The following is a 16,329-nucleotide window of genomic DNA, read 5'->3' as shown; positions in this document are numbered from 1 at the left end:
CATGGAAGTTGAGGGCCACTGTGACATTCAGAGTCTCTGGCATGGGGTGTTCACCCACACAGTTGGAGCTGATCTCAGGCCCAATCATCTGACAAATGGAGGCCACGGTCTTCCTTGAGAGGCAGAGCCTCCTTTGTCATTGCACCTTTGAGTTATTGAGGTAGCTGCATCGCCTGTAAACCCTGGAAACAGGATAGTGGCATCTTCTGTGTCCCTTTCCACCTTTAACTACCTGCTGGCCCTGCAACCCTTGTGCCTGCGCCTCTCCTCCAACAGAGCCCTCCCCTGAAAGCTGCATTGAGACACCTGGCCCCCACTCCCTTCTGGCCCTCCCTTCCTCCTCAGCAGAGGAGGTGCCACCAGCGGAGACCATAATCCCCAATACAAGGGTAACAGAAGGCTGTCTGATACTTGGAAGGGTCCACACAGATTGAATCATCTGGGGGCCTTGCAGATACCAATGAGTCCTGAAATGAAGCCTGGAAATGCTAAGAATGAAGCCCCAAATAGAAATGAAGTTGACAAGTACCAATAATTCACCAGCAGCAAACTATCTACCAAACTCCTCACTACTCCCACTGGTAATGCTGCTGACCCTTTTTATCCTACCCTTGGATGAGGTTTTTGAAAACGTCGGCTGGCTGCCTACCCATTTTACCCATGCAATGAGCACAGGCAATGAAAAATCCCTGTCAGTTGGTCTGTCAATGGCCTTAAGTGGCTTGATAATTAATGGCGGATGTGGTCCTGGCACCTGCTCGCGCCCACTGAGCAAAAAATCGCGTGAGTGCACGAGGACATCGGGACGCCTGCCTAACATCATCACGCGTTATTTTATACCCGATTGGGTCGGGTGTATGCCCACCCGTGGGACGTAAAATCCTGACTTATATGTCAATTAAAATCCCCCATGTTTATTGTTGCACCTTTCTGACAAGCTCCCATTATCTCTTCTTTTATACTGTGTCCTACTATGTAGTTACTGTTAGAGGACCTGTACACCACTCCCACAAGTGACTTCTTCCCTTTATCATTCCTTATCTCAACCCAAACTGCTTCTACATCCTAGTTTCCTGAACTTAGGTCATCCCTCTCTAATGTGTCATACCATCATTAATTAACAGAGCCACCCCTCCACCTTTTCCTAACTTTCTTTCCTTCGTAATTGTCACATACACTTCAATATTCAGGTCCTAATCTATGTCATCTTGTAGCCATGTCTCTGTAATGGCTATCAGATCATATTTATTTATTTCTATTTGCGCTATCAGTTCATCTGTTTTGTTTTGAATGCTATATGAATTTAGGTACAGAGCCTTTAGTTTTGTTGTTTTATTACTTTTGTAGTATCTAATCTTATTTGCTGATTTGCACTTAGGTTTGTACTCTGTGTCCCTTCTTGCCACAGTCTGTTTATCATTTCCCATATTAGTACCTTTCTCTCTTGCTTGGTCTCTACTCTTTGGTTTATTTGATCCCAAATTTGATTCCCTGCCCTACTATTCAGTTTAAAACACTCTCTACTTCCCTAGTTAGGCAGCTTGCGAGGACACCAGCCCAGCACAGTTCAGGTGTAGACCATCCCAATGGTACAGATCCCACTTTTCCCAATACTGGTGCCAGTGCCCCGCAAACCAGAACCCACTTCTCCCTCACCAGTCTTTGAGCCACAGATTAATTTCTCTATTCTTTTGCCAATTTGCATGTGGCTCATGCAATAATCCAGAAATTATTACCTTTGAGGTTCTGCTTCTTAATTTGGTGCCTAGATCCTCATCCTGCCTAAGTCATTGGTACCTACATGGACCATGACCACTGGATCTTTCCCTTCTACCTGCAAGATCCTCTCCATCCCTGAGCAGATGTCCCAAACCCTGGCACTGGGTAAGCAATGTAGTCGTCTGGACTCTCGCTCCTTGCTACAGAGAACAGTGTCAATCCCCCTCACTATACTGTGCCCTGCTATCACTACATTCCTTTGTGCTCTCCTGACTTAAATGTCTTCCTGTACCACAGTGCCATGGTCAGTCAGCTCAGTCACCCTGCAGCCCCCACTCTCATCCAAACAAGCTGAAAGAATCTCAAACCTGTTAGACAATTGCAGAAGCTGACCCTCCTGCACTTCTGCCCTCTGGGTCCCCTTAACTGCCTCAGCTACAGGGACACACTCCTGTCCTTGACCACCTTCCAAATCTGAAGTCCCTATTCTAATAGGTGTGACTACCTTCTGGTACGAAGCATCCAGGGAACTTTCCCCATCCCTGATGTGTTGCAGAGTCTGCAGCTCAGCCTCCAGCTCAATGACTCTGAGCCGAAGCTCCTCGAGCTGCAGATACTTACTGCAGGCGTGTTTGCCCCGGATAACACTGGTATCCACGAGCTCCCACATGCTACAGCCATGGCACATCACCTGTCCTGCCATACTTACGTGTTTTAATCAACTGCTTAGTTATTTTACTTAGTTATACCACACTAGTCGATTCCTTCTTGAAATATGATAGTTTAAATCTTCAACTCATTTAACTATCATTCATGCACATTAGGCACAGTGGGGAAGCTTCTCAATTTTTAATGTCATTTATGTCATGAAGATCTATTCGCATAAACTGAAAATGCAGTGAGGTGAAATAAAAGCTTATACTGATAGGATGGAAGGAAGTTCAGGTGGAGCATTAACACCAGCCTTGACCACATATAAAAACAAAATACTGTGGATGCTGGAAATCTGAAACAAAAACAGAAAATGCTGGATACACTCAGCAGGTCTAACAGCATCTGTGGAGAGAAAAACAGAATTAATGTTCTGAGTCCATATGACTCTTCTTCAGAGCCTTGACCAGTTGGGCTGAGTAGCCAGTTTCTGTGTTTGTACATAAAACAAGAATTTAAGAAAAACTGTCAAAAAATTGCAATAAAAGTCCGGGAAAAGACCTTGTTGCTTGCTTTGCCTGATAATTTGCTCACGATTTGAAGAGGGTCTCTCAGAAAACACCATTACAGGAAGCTGCAGTGCGAGGCTCTGCGGCATGAGGAAACTGGGCCATTGTTATTGGCGGAGTTAAGTCTGGGCAGAGGGATTGATAGATGGTGTAAAAATAAATCAAGATGATTTGGACAATTAGTATTCGACTATAAAGTGGTGCGACAGCATGGGCCACATATTTGGGCTGTGCCCTCATTGTGCTTGTCATCAAATTCAAATGGTGGCATATTCCAGGCCATTCTCTGTGAGAAGTTTTAATGGGAACCCTGTCCAGTTGCTAAGGGCAACTGGGCACTCCATGGAGACAACAACAATCCTTCGCCAGTGGATGATTACATCATGCCAGCAGTTTGACAGATTGTCAATTCCTGGAACTGCTGCAAACAAAAGCTAAAACATGGGCTGTTATTTAACATTTTGATCCTGGTTTCTTTCGGTGCCAGTTTAAAATCAAGTTCAGGCCAGGGTAAGGAATTTAAATTGCTAAAGACTGAGTGATATATAAGAAGAATTTCCTATATCCTGGTCAAGCTAATGGGGGATTTATTGGGTCCAAGTTCACTCCCTTCACCTGGAGTTATCAATATGGCAACAACCTCAAAATGGGGTCAGTACCCTCACTGCCCCCTTATCATTGGCAGTGTGACCTCTGTCACTTTGAAAGGGGCCTATCACCAGGTGTCTAAACTACCCACCTGTTTCAGGCATTCTGCTCCTTGTAATATGGGAATCGAGCTCTTAGGGAATAAATATGACCCCGATGGTGATTTTAGAATGGAATTAGTCACTGCTTGCACAGTGCTCACACTGATCAGATCCAAAGAGTGTGGAACAGTAGTGGCCCAATCATCAGTGGGTGCCGAATTCTTTCCATGGGCCTGGGCATGGCAGAAGTTATCCTCCAGGTGTCACCAAAAATAACCTGGGGCACTGTGGCTATGAGACCCTCATCCTCCCCACTCGGGACTAGCCTCCTCTCCCAATGGATGACTGACCTTTCTGGAGGCAGCTCTGCTCTCTTTCCTTTTGCTGAGTTTGGTGAGTCACATCAGGAAGCCAGTTTGGCTACCCGCAGCTCACCTGGAGCCTCTGTAACATTGGTGGGGGGGGGGCCTTCACCCTGGAATGGGTAACCAGCCAAAAACCTAAAGGATCCCACTGTGCCCGTTGGTAACATGTGAATGGAGCCATGGAGGCAAATCCAGATCTTCTGCGGGATATTAGTGGGGATTTTCTGATCAGCTTCATCCAACTTGCACCTGTACAGGAACCCAATCAGAAAAGTGGTGGAAAAGTGGCTCAGGGTAATTGTCATTTTTATAACAGTTTTTAATTCAAGAAGCACATTCTCAGCCCAAAGGCTGAGTTGCAGTAGCTTGCGTCAAGAGCTTAATAAAATAGACTAAGGCTGGGATTTTCTGGCCCTGTCATGGTGGGACCTGCCATGGGGGATGGGGCGGCCCAGCCAAAACTCCATTGGATTTCAACATGACAGAACGATCCCAGTGACAGGCAGAGCTAGAAATTCCCACCCTAAGTATTCAAGTTAAAAATGTGGAAACATGTGACAATCAGGTAGTAACAAAAATAGACAAACAAATTCAGCAAATAGGGCAAGTGGTGGACTGCATATCAAAAGAATGAATATTGAATTAAAATCTTATTTCAATTGCAAACCAACACACCATTCCTACATTCCAGGCATTGAAGTACATATAGATTTCATCATTTAAGCACCTCATTGAGCACCCAAACAATATAAGGATTGGGCTACATTGGTGCCTTTCCATCCTATACCTTAAGAGGATGAATTTAGTCAAACCACTGAGTTGCCTTCATTGCTCTGGGTGGTAGTTCTGAAACTGGGTAGATTACATGAAGGACCTCCCAAACTTAGTACAAATATTAACTCTTCTTGTTTATAGAGTTCCAAGCATTGTGACATGAAGGGCTTTGTTGAGCAACTGCTGCTGACGGTATAAGATTAATCTGAGCGCATCCTTCTGTATTCTTTCAGTCTGAGTGGTTTGCCAGTCTGGGGCCAGTGTGCCACAGGCGCAGCATATTTGACCAAAGGACGGGCTTAACCAGTGTAGCTCATAAACAGGTTGGAGATAGGGAGGCTGAAAGAGGTGATGGATCTGTGAATAAACATCCATTGTTTTTTTTTAGCATAATGTCCACTTGGCCATCCCATTCAGTCAGCTTCAAAGTGTATACCCAAGGTTTTCAAGGCTTCTACCTCAGCCAAAGTATAATTGTCTAACTTTATGTGCAGGGGCATTTGCTCATGACTTGCATGCTATGACATTTAGTAGCATTTAGCTGTTTACTATTTTCCTGATACCGTTCATTGAGAATGTCCTGAGCCTCACCGACTACATCTAATAGACTAGACTACTAGACTAAGAATCATCAAACCTTATAGCACACAATGAGGCCATTTGGCACATTATGCCTGGGGTGACTCTTTGAAAGAGCTACCCAATTAGCCCCACTCCCCTGCTCACTCCCAATAGTCCTACAAAATCACTATGGAATCTGCTTCCAGCACCATTTCAGACAGTGCGATTCAGATCTGAACAGTTCACAGCACAAGGTAATTTCTCTTTCTCCACACTACCACACTCCCACCCTGACCATTCTTTTGCAAATTACCTTAAGTCTGTATCTACTGGTTACTGACCCTCCTGCCAGTAGAAACAATTCCTTCTATTGACTCTATCAAACCCATCATGATTTGGAATATCTATCAATCCTCTCTGCTCTAAGGAGAACAATTCCAACTTCTCTGGTCTATCCATAGAGCTCAAGTCTTTAATCCCACATTTAGGCTTGCAGGAAACCATAGGTTCTGCTGTGTCTCGCTTTGGTCTCCCATTGGGAAAGCCTTGTGCTTCAGTGTTTGAAGGGGAGGAGCACCCGCAATGGGATGCCTGGCAGGTTAGGCTGTACATCACTGCCCTGAAATGTTGCTATAAATTTTACAAAGGAGATATGTTCCTCACCATTGCCCTCAATCAAAGCCAATTGGCAGCTTGTTGACTTTAAATCTGGCTACCCCGTAGTGATAATATGCTGGGGGTGGCCTTAATGAGGAAGAGTAATACTTCCACCCCTCAATGTCAGGAAGTCCCACTCTCAATAGCTGCCAGGCAATCTGATTGGCTGGCAGCTCTGTAGTCCCAGCAGTGCCAAAAGCAGATAGTGGCCACTTGTGGGACTACTGGCAGTTCCAAGATGAAAGTAAAGATTTGAAGGTAAGTCCAGGCACTTAGGTCAGGGAGCAATTGGAGACCCCAGTAAGGGGGGCGGAGGTTGGAGGAGTTGTTTGGGGGGGTGGGGGGTCAGATTTTAGAGGCCAGAGGGAGGCAATAAGTACCATCTTGAGGGGTGTGGCCACAATGGGAACAGGTGACCTCCAGAGGCCGTACACCCCTTTTCTTCCCACCTTTAGCCTGTGCAGTGAAATCTGCTGAATGATTGACAATTTAATTGGCCATTTAAAGGCCTCGATAGGCTTAAGGGCGGGCAGGCTGCCTGACGTCTTACCCGTCCACCTTCAAATGAGGGAAGGTCAGTGGTGGACGGGAAAATAGCCTTCCACTTTATTTTACATGCTTCACTCAAATGCGTCAACAAGGGGGCCGTAAAATTCACTCTGTTAACTCTGTTTCTCTCTCTCCACAGATGCTGCCAGACCAGCTGAATATTTCCATCAGCTTTCTCCTGTATGTTGCCCCATTGAGGTCCTCACCTGAGCTCTCTGTAGCGGGGCCGGTCTGCCACCGCACCCATTAGGTGAGCTGGCAAAGGAGCCAGCCTTCACCTTGACCTGACTGCAGCCTACTCATGTCCAGTGACTCATCACATACAGATCTCAACTCTATACTAGTCTCGAGGGTACGTGCAGTGCCAGTGTCTGAGCTGATACCTGCAATGGCCAGGTCACATGATGGGGCTTCTTCATCAGTTTGGTGGTGTTTCCCTCCCTCCTTCCCCTGGAGTTTCTTTGGCTGGGCAGGTGGCAGTTCTTGGGTGAATGAAAGCAGGAAATCAGAAGGGGAGGGTTGGAGTGAGGGAAGGATTTGTGGTGGGAAACAAGAGGTCCGAGGTCACACCAACTGCAGCTTGTTCATCATGCAGGATGTGGCTGAGTTGAGAAGAGGCATAAAGCAGGAATGTAGCATCATCATCAATGTTCTCAGGGATGGCAGATGCCAAGGGCCCCATCACAGGGTGTCCACAGAGCTCAGGAGAAGCGGGTAGCCTTGCTCCCCCACTGCTTCTGCTCTGTTCCCTTCTATTGTGGGCCACCTTGTCCTGCAGGAGAGAGGGCAGAATGTCAGTGATTGAGTTACACTGTGTTTGGGTGAATTGCCTGTCATAGTGGGAGGTATATGAAAGCAGGGAGAGGTGGATGTGAGGCTGGCAGCACTAGGAGCTGTGTGAGCATTATCCAAATTTTGGCCACTTACCTCACTCTTAGCCACTTTCTTTCTCAACCTCTCTCTCAACTATGTCTTCCTCAGCCACTGCCTTTCTCACATCTTAGACAGCACCTTCCAAACCCATGACTTCTACCATCTAGAAGGACAAGGGCAGCACTCACATGGGGACACCACCACCTAGAAGTTCCCCTCCAAGTCATTCACCACCCTGATTTGGAAATATATCGGAGTTCCTTCCCTGTCACTGGGTCTAAATCCTGGAACTCCCTCCCTAACAGAACTGTGGGTGTACCTACACCACATGGACTGCAGCAGTTCAAGAAGGCAGCTCAGCACCATCTTCTCAAGGGCAATTAGATATGGGCAATAAATGCTGCCTAGCCAACAACATTCACATCCCACGAACAAATAAAAAAAGAGATCTATGGGATTTCTGGATGTTACGAGTGTCCTGAATGCTAGGGGTTGTTGATGGGTGGATATGGGAGTGTGGTGCATTGAGCAGTGTGACAGGCTAGTAGAGAAGTGGGTAGGAGATGTCGTGAAAAGACACATTCACTGACGTTGACCACTCTCATCGGGTCATTAGACTTTTTGTGATGCTACTGCCATGTCCTTGGGTTCAGACACTGGCCTTGAAATCATCCTTCCTGGCACCCTACCCCTACTCCCTCCTAAGGGTGGTTCTTTAGGGCCTACTGGTCCCCTGCAGAACCGTGGTGGTGCTCCTCTGGTTAGCCTGTACCACTCAAGTATCCAAAGCCAAATCCGGGACCCTGGTGCCTTATCTCTTTCCTGGTGTTCTATTTTTCTTGTTCAGAATTGCAGCAATTGTATTCAGCATCAGCCAGTAATTCAGTTTAGCCTCCGTTTAGGAGGGACAGACTGCCTTTAAGAAGAGAAGGCCAGCTGTACTGTGTACTATCAGCAAACCACTGATCTGGCTTCTGCTGAGCGCAGAGGCAGCCAGCAGTGCAGGAGCTACTTGGCCCTACATGACAATCATGGAAATGAGGTAGCAGCACCAAATCTGGTCTGCCCACCACCACCGGAATCAACCATGCACTCCCATGCACTGGACGAAAGTTGCGAATCATGACACCCACATCCATTTACCAGCACTTTCCAATTTTTAGCCACCTGTCTCTCTCTTAGCCCCTTTCTTTCTCAAACTCTCTCTCAACCCCTCTTTCTGTAAAACCCTCAGTTCTTGTTCTCATCCACCCTATCTCTCTCCACTCTTAATGCACCTTTCCACTTAGCCTCCCTGGTTATCTGTGAATTCCTCCACCCTCCACTCAATTCTTCTTTCTTAACCATCTCATTCTGACCTCTCTTTCAGTCAGCCCCATAAACTCCACTGTTTCTCTGTCCACCAACCTCCTGCTCTGGTAACATCCTCTATCTCAGTGCCCTCTCTCTTAACCCCATTAACCCATTTTCATTCCTTCCCTACCCTCCCTTTCTATCCATTGCCCTCAAAGAAGCTTTCTTTCTGTCCAAAATGCAACATTTTAAATAAATATTAATTTAGAATAAGGAAAGAGATAGGTTGTCAACGTTTATTTTTATTTCTCTCTCTCTTACTCTCCCCCATTGTCCCATATATGTTAGAAACTGGAATCTTTATGTCACAAGTTCTAGCCATTAACATTGATCTAACCATCAACAAAAACTGGTGGGGGGGGGGGGTAAATAATTAGTTGAGTTCAATATTCAACTGTTTTACTAAAAATGGGTATTGGAATGAACAAAGACACTCCTTATTCAGCTAGTATTTTTTTCTCAGTTTCACACAGCCTTGAAAAAAACCTATAAATTTTATTTCAGTTTTGATTTTGAAACCCGTCCTCTTTATTTTCAAATTATTTGAAGAAAACCCACAGGGAAGAAAGTTCTAGAAGTATTTTTTTTTAAATATGCAGCCATACTCTTGACTGAATAGAACTGACATGTCCTGAGAAATTAGTGCAATGCACATGTTCAGACTGAAAAATCAAATTCACAGATACACAACTCTGGACAAAAATATCAATCCAAAGCACAGGCTCTTGTGAAAGGCTGAGGCCTTCAAGTACAATATTTAATGAAGGCATTAAAAGACAATTGAATTAAGAAATTTATCCTGCTTTTATAAAATATGACCTTTTTAACATTTTTATTCTGTCCAATCCCTTATTCTGGATGTTAGAAATTTTAATTCATGGAAAAGAAATGAAAGATAATCTTGAATGAATATGTCCAAATGAGAAGTTTATATAAGTCAAAACCCATACTCAACGTCAATATACAAATTTGTAATGAGAATAAAGTTGAAACAAGTGTGATAAAAACAGGATATCACACCGATGTAAGGACTGAAAAATTCATGGGAGGACCCTAGAAAATGGCATAAACAGCAGTTTGCATCATTTACCTTTGGGTCCAGCTGAAGTCTTATGTAATTTTAAGGCCAAGATCTTTAATGAGATAGACAGGTGGATTTTTAAAAATTACACCTGGAGTTCATGTCTTCTCATCGATACTTGGCCACTAGACCATTATTGACGGGCATTTCAGAAAGGGGAATTGAAGCAAATAAACTGTTGGTCTGATGGCAGGCACTTTGCTGTTTCCGCTAGGATTGGTCAAGTGTGAGCTTCTCCATTTGGCTAATTACCTGCACTTGTTAACAGAAGGTGAAGTGCCCCATGATTCAGTGGCTTCACGAATCATTAACTTTATCACGCACATGGATTGCATTCAGAAGAGTAGCTTCAAAAGCCTTCTGCTTAGAAGAAGAGTTTCATTTTACAGTTCTGTTTCCTGTGTTCTCCCCTTTAAAAAAAACAACAGCAATGTAGCCAGGGAGTTTTGCAAGTGTCCCTGTTTGAGGCAGTGGATGGGATAGATTTTAGTCTCTGAGGGAAACAGTAATTCCCAGTTTCAAATTAATCCATGTGTGGGAATTTTCAGCCAGGATCAGAAAGGAGAGTTAAGGATTTAAATTTGAATTTTTGACTGAGGCAAGGCAGCTTTGGTTTTATTCTCACAATACCAGTTTCTTTAGTTATGGAGGCCAAGCTGGGATGGTACCTGAACAGAGACTAGTTAGATCTGGAAATTACTCTAAAAATCCTTCTTTTTGTTATTGACAACTAAATCACTGCCTGGTATATCAGCTGTAGCTGTATCAAGTTCTGTTCTTGATATGTTAGGTAGATTTTCCAATCAAGCCTCCAATTGGCCATAAGTTATGACCAATCTTCTGACCAATTACTAGCCCCATCTGATTTTGTTCCACATTACATGGCAAGCTTGAGCCTCACATTAGACTTAGCATTGGGATCTTACCAATGTATTCAGAGGTGGCAGGATACAATCATTGTAAGTAGCCCTTAAACAGGGCCTGCGGGAAAAATGTGTGTGGTCTTTATTCATATTTTTAGCATGCATTTTGACCTCTGCAAAAGCTAACACAAAAAGGCCCACTAAAACCAGTATGTGGAAACACAAAACCAAGTCCGTGACCAAGGAATGGGGAGACACCGCACTCCAACTGCTAGTTTGAGAGCTGGAGAAGTGGAGATGGTGCAGGGAGAGGTGGTAGCTTCAGACTCAGTGACACTGCCCTCATAGGACAAGCTAACTCCCCAGTTGTCACAAACCCAGTCACATCAACAAAATAATTACTGTCCGCTCAAACAAAACACTTACTGTTCATGCCACATCAACATAAATTCTGGCCCATTTAGGACAAGAAATGTTTTTTAAGCCTTTTTCAATATAAAAGGCTTAACCGTGCACAGATGGGAAACTGGATAGGCCTTTAACTGGGTAGAGATCTGACCTGACACCTTTTTCTCAGATATTTTATTCCTGCCTTATGGGTATAGCTGATCAGAAGGTTTACCTTGTCAGGTCTTAGCTAGAAGGAGATGGAAGAAAAGCAAAAAACTTGCATGTAGTAGCACCTTTCATGACCACTAGACATCTCAGGATACTTTACAGCCAATGAGATACTTTTGCAATGTAGTCACTGTTGTAATATAGGGAACATGGCAACCATTTTGTGCGCAGCAAGATCCCACTAACATTGATATGAAAATGACCATATAAATTTTTTGTGCAATGTTAATTGGGAGATAAATATTGATCAGGACACCAGGGAGAACTCTCCTGCTCTTCTTCAAAATTGTGCCATGGGATCTTTAACATCTACCTGAGAGGGAACTTGGTTTAACATCTCATCTGAAAGCACCCCTTTGGTACTGCACTGGAGTGTCAACCTTGAAATTTGTGCTCAAGTGCTGGAGTGGGACTTGAACACAGAATCTTGTGACTCAGGCAAAAGTGCTACTGATTGAGGCATGGATGACACCTAAGGAACAACATAGGATAGCATTCACTGTGGCTCATTTCACAGTACGTTCTCTGGTTGAGAGCTGAATTCAAAGTGGCCCGACCTGGATTTGAGACAGCCTGGAAACTGGGTTCATCTCCCGATTTTAGAAGAGATAATGCAACCTGTGTTCAGGCGAACAGAATGTCTTCACTTGTTAACATTTTGCTGTAAGCAATCCTGACGAACTTAGAGTTGGCAAGACAGTGATTGGCATCTGTGGAGCACAGTAACACAAGCTGGTTTTCAATTCCGGATGTTTGGTAACCAAGCAGATGGTATCTGATTCCTGGAGGTACTTGTACAGTATTTGTTCAAGCCTTGTTAGGGCAGCTGAGATGGAGAGGAGGGATATTATGTCTCCTGATGATAACGTTGAATCTGTCCAGCTCTTGGTCCTGTTTCCATGGTGGTGTTGAAACCATCAAGCCATTGATGACATTTTGGGGAGGGAGGGATATTTGTAGCACTGGTACGGTGGAGATTCTATCCAGTCCCCAGTAGCCTAGAAAAGTGATGCAACCCAGCCACTTGGCACCTTAAGACTAATACAGACTAATTCTCATCATTCCTTCCATAGCCTTCTTTTTCCCGAGCTTTGTAATCCCCTCCAACCCAACAACCCACCATTATCTTCGTATTCCTCCATCCTGGCCTCTTGCGCCTCCACGATTTTAATCACTCCACCATCAGTGGCCTTACCTTCAGCTGTCTAGACCCTAAATTTCAGAATTCCCTCCCTAAACCTCTCTCTCCTCCTTTAAGATGCTCCTTAAAACCTACCTCTTTGTCCAGGCTTTTGGTCACCTGTCTGAATATCCCCTCATATGGCTCATTGTCAAACTTTGTTTGATTACACTCCTGTGAAGTGCCTTGGGACATTTCACTAAATTAAGGGTGCTATATAAATGCAAGTCTTTGTTGTAATTTTGAAGAAGGCAAATAGTTTCATGGAGATGAAACATAAACTCATTCTGCAAATGAACGTCAAGATAATCCATTAGTGCACATGCTCATTGACTAGAAAAATTGCTCCATTGTATAAATTCATGCTGTCAGGTGTTGTGCAATATCATTTGCTTTATTGTTTGTGCTGCAAAGCTTTCGGTCTCTCTCTCTAAACATACTTGCCTATTTGCTTTTTCTGTCTGTTTCTGTGGTCCTCAGTTTTACCCATGTTTTCTCTCTCACATACCGATAGGTGTATTAGTCAGTCTCACTATAGCATTTCTAGTTATTCTCGTATGGAAAGAAGCAAGGTCAGAAAGAACAAATATTTATATGGCACTTTTCAAGGTTTCAGGTCATCACAAAGTGGTTTACAGCCAAATAAATATTTTTGGAGTGTAATCACCGTTGTAAAATTGGAAATGCCACAGTCAATTTGTGCATAGCAAGCTCCCACAAGCAGCAATGTGATAATGACCAGGTATCAGCCGAGGGTTACACATTGACCCAGACACCATGTTGTTCTTGGAAATAGTGCCACAGGGATCTTTTGTGCCTATCAGAAGGGGCAGACACAGCCTCAGTTTAATGTTTCATCCAAAAGACAGCACCTCTACAGAGCAGTACTGTACTTGACTATCAGCATGGATTTTGTGTTCAAGTGTCTTGAGTGGGGTTTGAGCTCATGATCTTCTGACTAGAGGCAACAGTCATATCACTGAACAGCTTAAATAATAATAAAAACAAAAAACTGCGGATGCTGGAAATCCAGAACAAAAACAGAAACAGAAAACCTGGAAAAACTCAGCAGGTCTGGCAGCATCGGCGGAGATGACTTGAAATGTCAACTGTGCTCTTCTCCGCTGATGCTGCCAGACCTGCTGAGTTTTTCCAGGTATTTCTGTTTCAGCTTAAATAATGAGAAGGTGGTTATTAGCCTGAGGATAGAATTGTTATACTACCCCTGGGAATGGAGATCTGGAACTCTGTATTGGATTGTATTACCTGTAGATTAGTTTGCTGTGTTCAGTGTTGTCTTACAGGGCCGAATTACTTCTTTCCCCTTTGTCTTTGTGGTTTTATATAAGAAAAATTGATTTCACTGCTTAGGCCTCCCAGTTGAGAGGGCTTGTGGTCTAGTATTAGTGTCCCTGCCTCTGAGCCACAAGCTCTGTGTTTGAGTCCAACTCCAGGACTTGATGGCCAAACAAGTTGATTATCAACCTGCAAATCCTTCCAATAGGCACAAAGGCAGGTGGGAGAAGTGGGAGAGATTCCTGGTCAGCTATGCTTGTGGTACTGCTCAAGCTATAGCATCTGGTTTCAGGTCACCAATCTGTTCAGGAGAAACAAGCTACAGAAAATAGACACAAGCATGAACTTTGTCTGCCTCAAATGTCTCTGGATGCTGGAATTATTTGAAGTCTAGGCCTCTTCATTCTGTTCATGTTGATGCTGGAACGTCAGTATGGTGTGGTAAGAGCAAGATTACAATATCATTAGGTTATCTTTCAATCCTCAGAATTTTTTATTCAAATGTATTGCAATAACACAGTAACATCCTTGCCTAACCTGGTATAAAATGGGATCGGCACCATTGGCATTTCACTCTGGGATGCTGAATGAATGGGAGCCATGTTGTACTTGGGCAATTTGAGGATGGTCTCTTTCAATGGGCATTCCCCTGTTATTTGTCTTTCTGTGTGGTTAGGTCTCCAAAAGTAAACTGATTTTTTTGGTTAATAAAAAGCCTCTTTGTGCTGCAGTGATCCCTGAGCATTGTTTGCGAGTAAAAGATTGTTAGGTCGATCAGGAGGTGCACTGGGCTGCTGTAGGTCCCTAGAGGCACAAAGTAACGTGATTGTGAAGTGCTGTGGTGCTGAGGTCCTGCTCGCGTGTAAACCAATATGTTCAATGAGTACCTGATTATTTAAATTCGGCAATGGCACCATAATGTGTTTGGCATGTCTGAGGCTGCTCCCTGGGTTTGTAAGGAATGGGTGTTTCAGCGAACAGACTATCTTTTGCCTTGTTGCCTCTATTTGCTGTTTTTGCTGCTAAATAGTTCAGGGTTTTCATTGTTGTTTTGGGTGTTTACCTGTTCAGGTGCTTTGCTGTTTTTCCAACAAATCAACTTAGCTTTTTAAACTGGACCCCATCTGCCACCTGTTCCTGTTTCCCCAGGGATGTTTTATTGTGTGCTTTCTATACAGTAAATATGGCTGTCCTTTGGGCTCTCCTCTTCTAATTGCTGGTTGTAGAGGAGGAGGGGTTGAAGATCGCAGGATTACAACAAGCAAGCCAGACACTTCCGGTCACTGAGGAACCTCCCATATGTCACATTCCACTTTCGTGGGGCAGCCGTTTGTAACAACAATGACAACTTGCATTTATATAGCACCTTTAACATAGTAAAATTGCCTGAAGGCACTTCACAGGGGTGTAGTCAAACAAAATATGACGTTAAACCACATAAAGCGACATTAGGACAGGTGGTCAAAATATTGGTCAGAGAGGTAGGTTTTAAGGAGCATCTTAAAGGATGAGAGAGAGTTAGAGGGTAGAGAGGTTTAGGGAGGGAATTCCAGAGCACAGAGTCCAGGCAGCTGGAGCCACAGACACTGCTGATGGAGCAATTAAAATTGAGGATAAGAAGAAGTCAGAATTAGAGGAAGGCAGTAATCTTGGAGGATTATAGGGCTGGAGTACTTGCAAAGGTGGGGAGGGGTGAGGCCATGGAGGAATTTGAAAACAAGAATGAGAGCTTTAAATTTGAGGCATTAGCAAAATGTGGAAAGGAGCCTTTAATTTTTTTCATTCTTTCCCGGGATGTTGGCTTCGCTGGCTGGGCCAGCATTTATTGCCCATTGCTAATTGCCCTTGAGAAGGTGGTGGTGAGTTGCCTTCTTGAACCGCTGCAGTCCATGTGGTGTAGGGAGGAAGTTCCAGGATTTTGACCCAGCGACAGTGAAGGAATGGCCAGTATATTTCCAAGTCAGCATGGTGAGTGGCTTGGAGGGGAATTCCAGATGGTGGTGTCCCCACCTGTCTATTGCCCTTGTCCTTCTAGATGGTTGAAGTCATGGGTTTGGGAGGTGCTGTCGAAGGAGCCTTGGTAAACTCCTGCAATTCTGTTGTTACTGCTGTTGCTGTGTGTTGGTGGTGGAGGGAGTGAGTGTTTGTGGATGTGGTGCCAATCAAGCGAGTTGCTTTCTCCTGGACGGTGTCAAGCTTCTTCAGTGTTGTGGGAGCTGCACTCATCCAGGCAAGTGGAGAGTATTCCATCACATTCCTAACTTGTGCCTCATAGATGGTGGATATACTTTGGGGGTGTCAGGAGGTGAGTTACTCACCTCAGAATTCCCAGCTTCTGACCTGCTCTTATGTTTGTATAGCTAGCCCAGTTCAGTTTCTGGTCAATGGTAACCCCCGAGATGTTGATAGTAGGGATTCAGTGATGGTAATGCCATTGAATGTCAAGGGGCGATGGTTAAATTCTCTCTTGTTGGAGATGGTCATTGCCTGGCACTTGTGTGGCATGAATGTTACTTGCCACTTGTCATCCC

The sequence above is a fragment of the Carcharodon carcharias genome, chromosome 8 (assembly GCF_017639515.1).
Source record: "Carcharodon carcharias isolate sCarCar2 chromosome 8, sCarCar2.pri, whole genome shotgun sequence".
Lineage (NCBI taxonomy): Eukaryota > Metazoa > Chordata > Chondrichthyes > Lamniformes > Lamnidae > Carcharodon > Carcharodon carcharias.
This window is presented reverse-complemented; position numbering follows the sequence as displayed.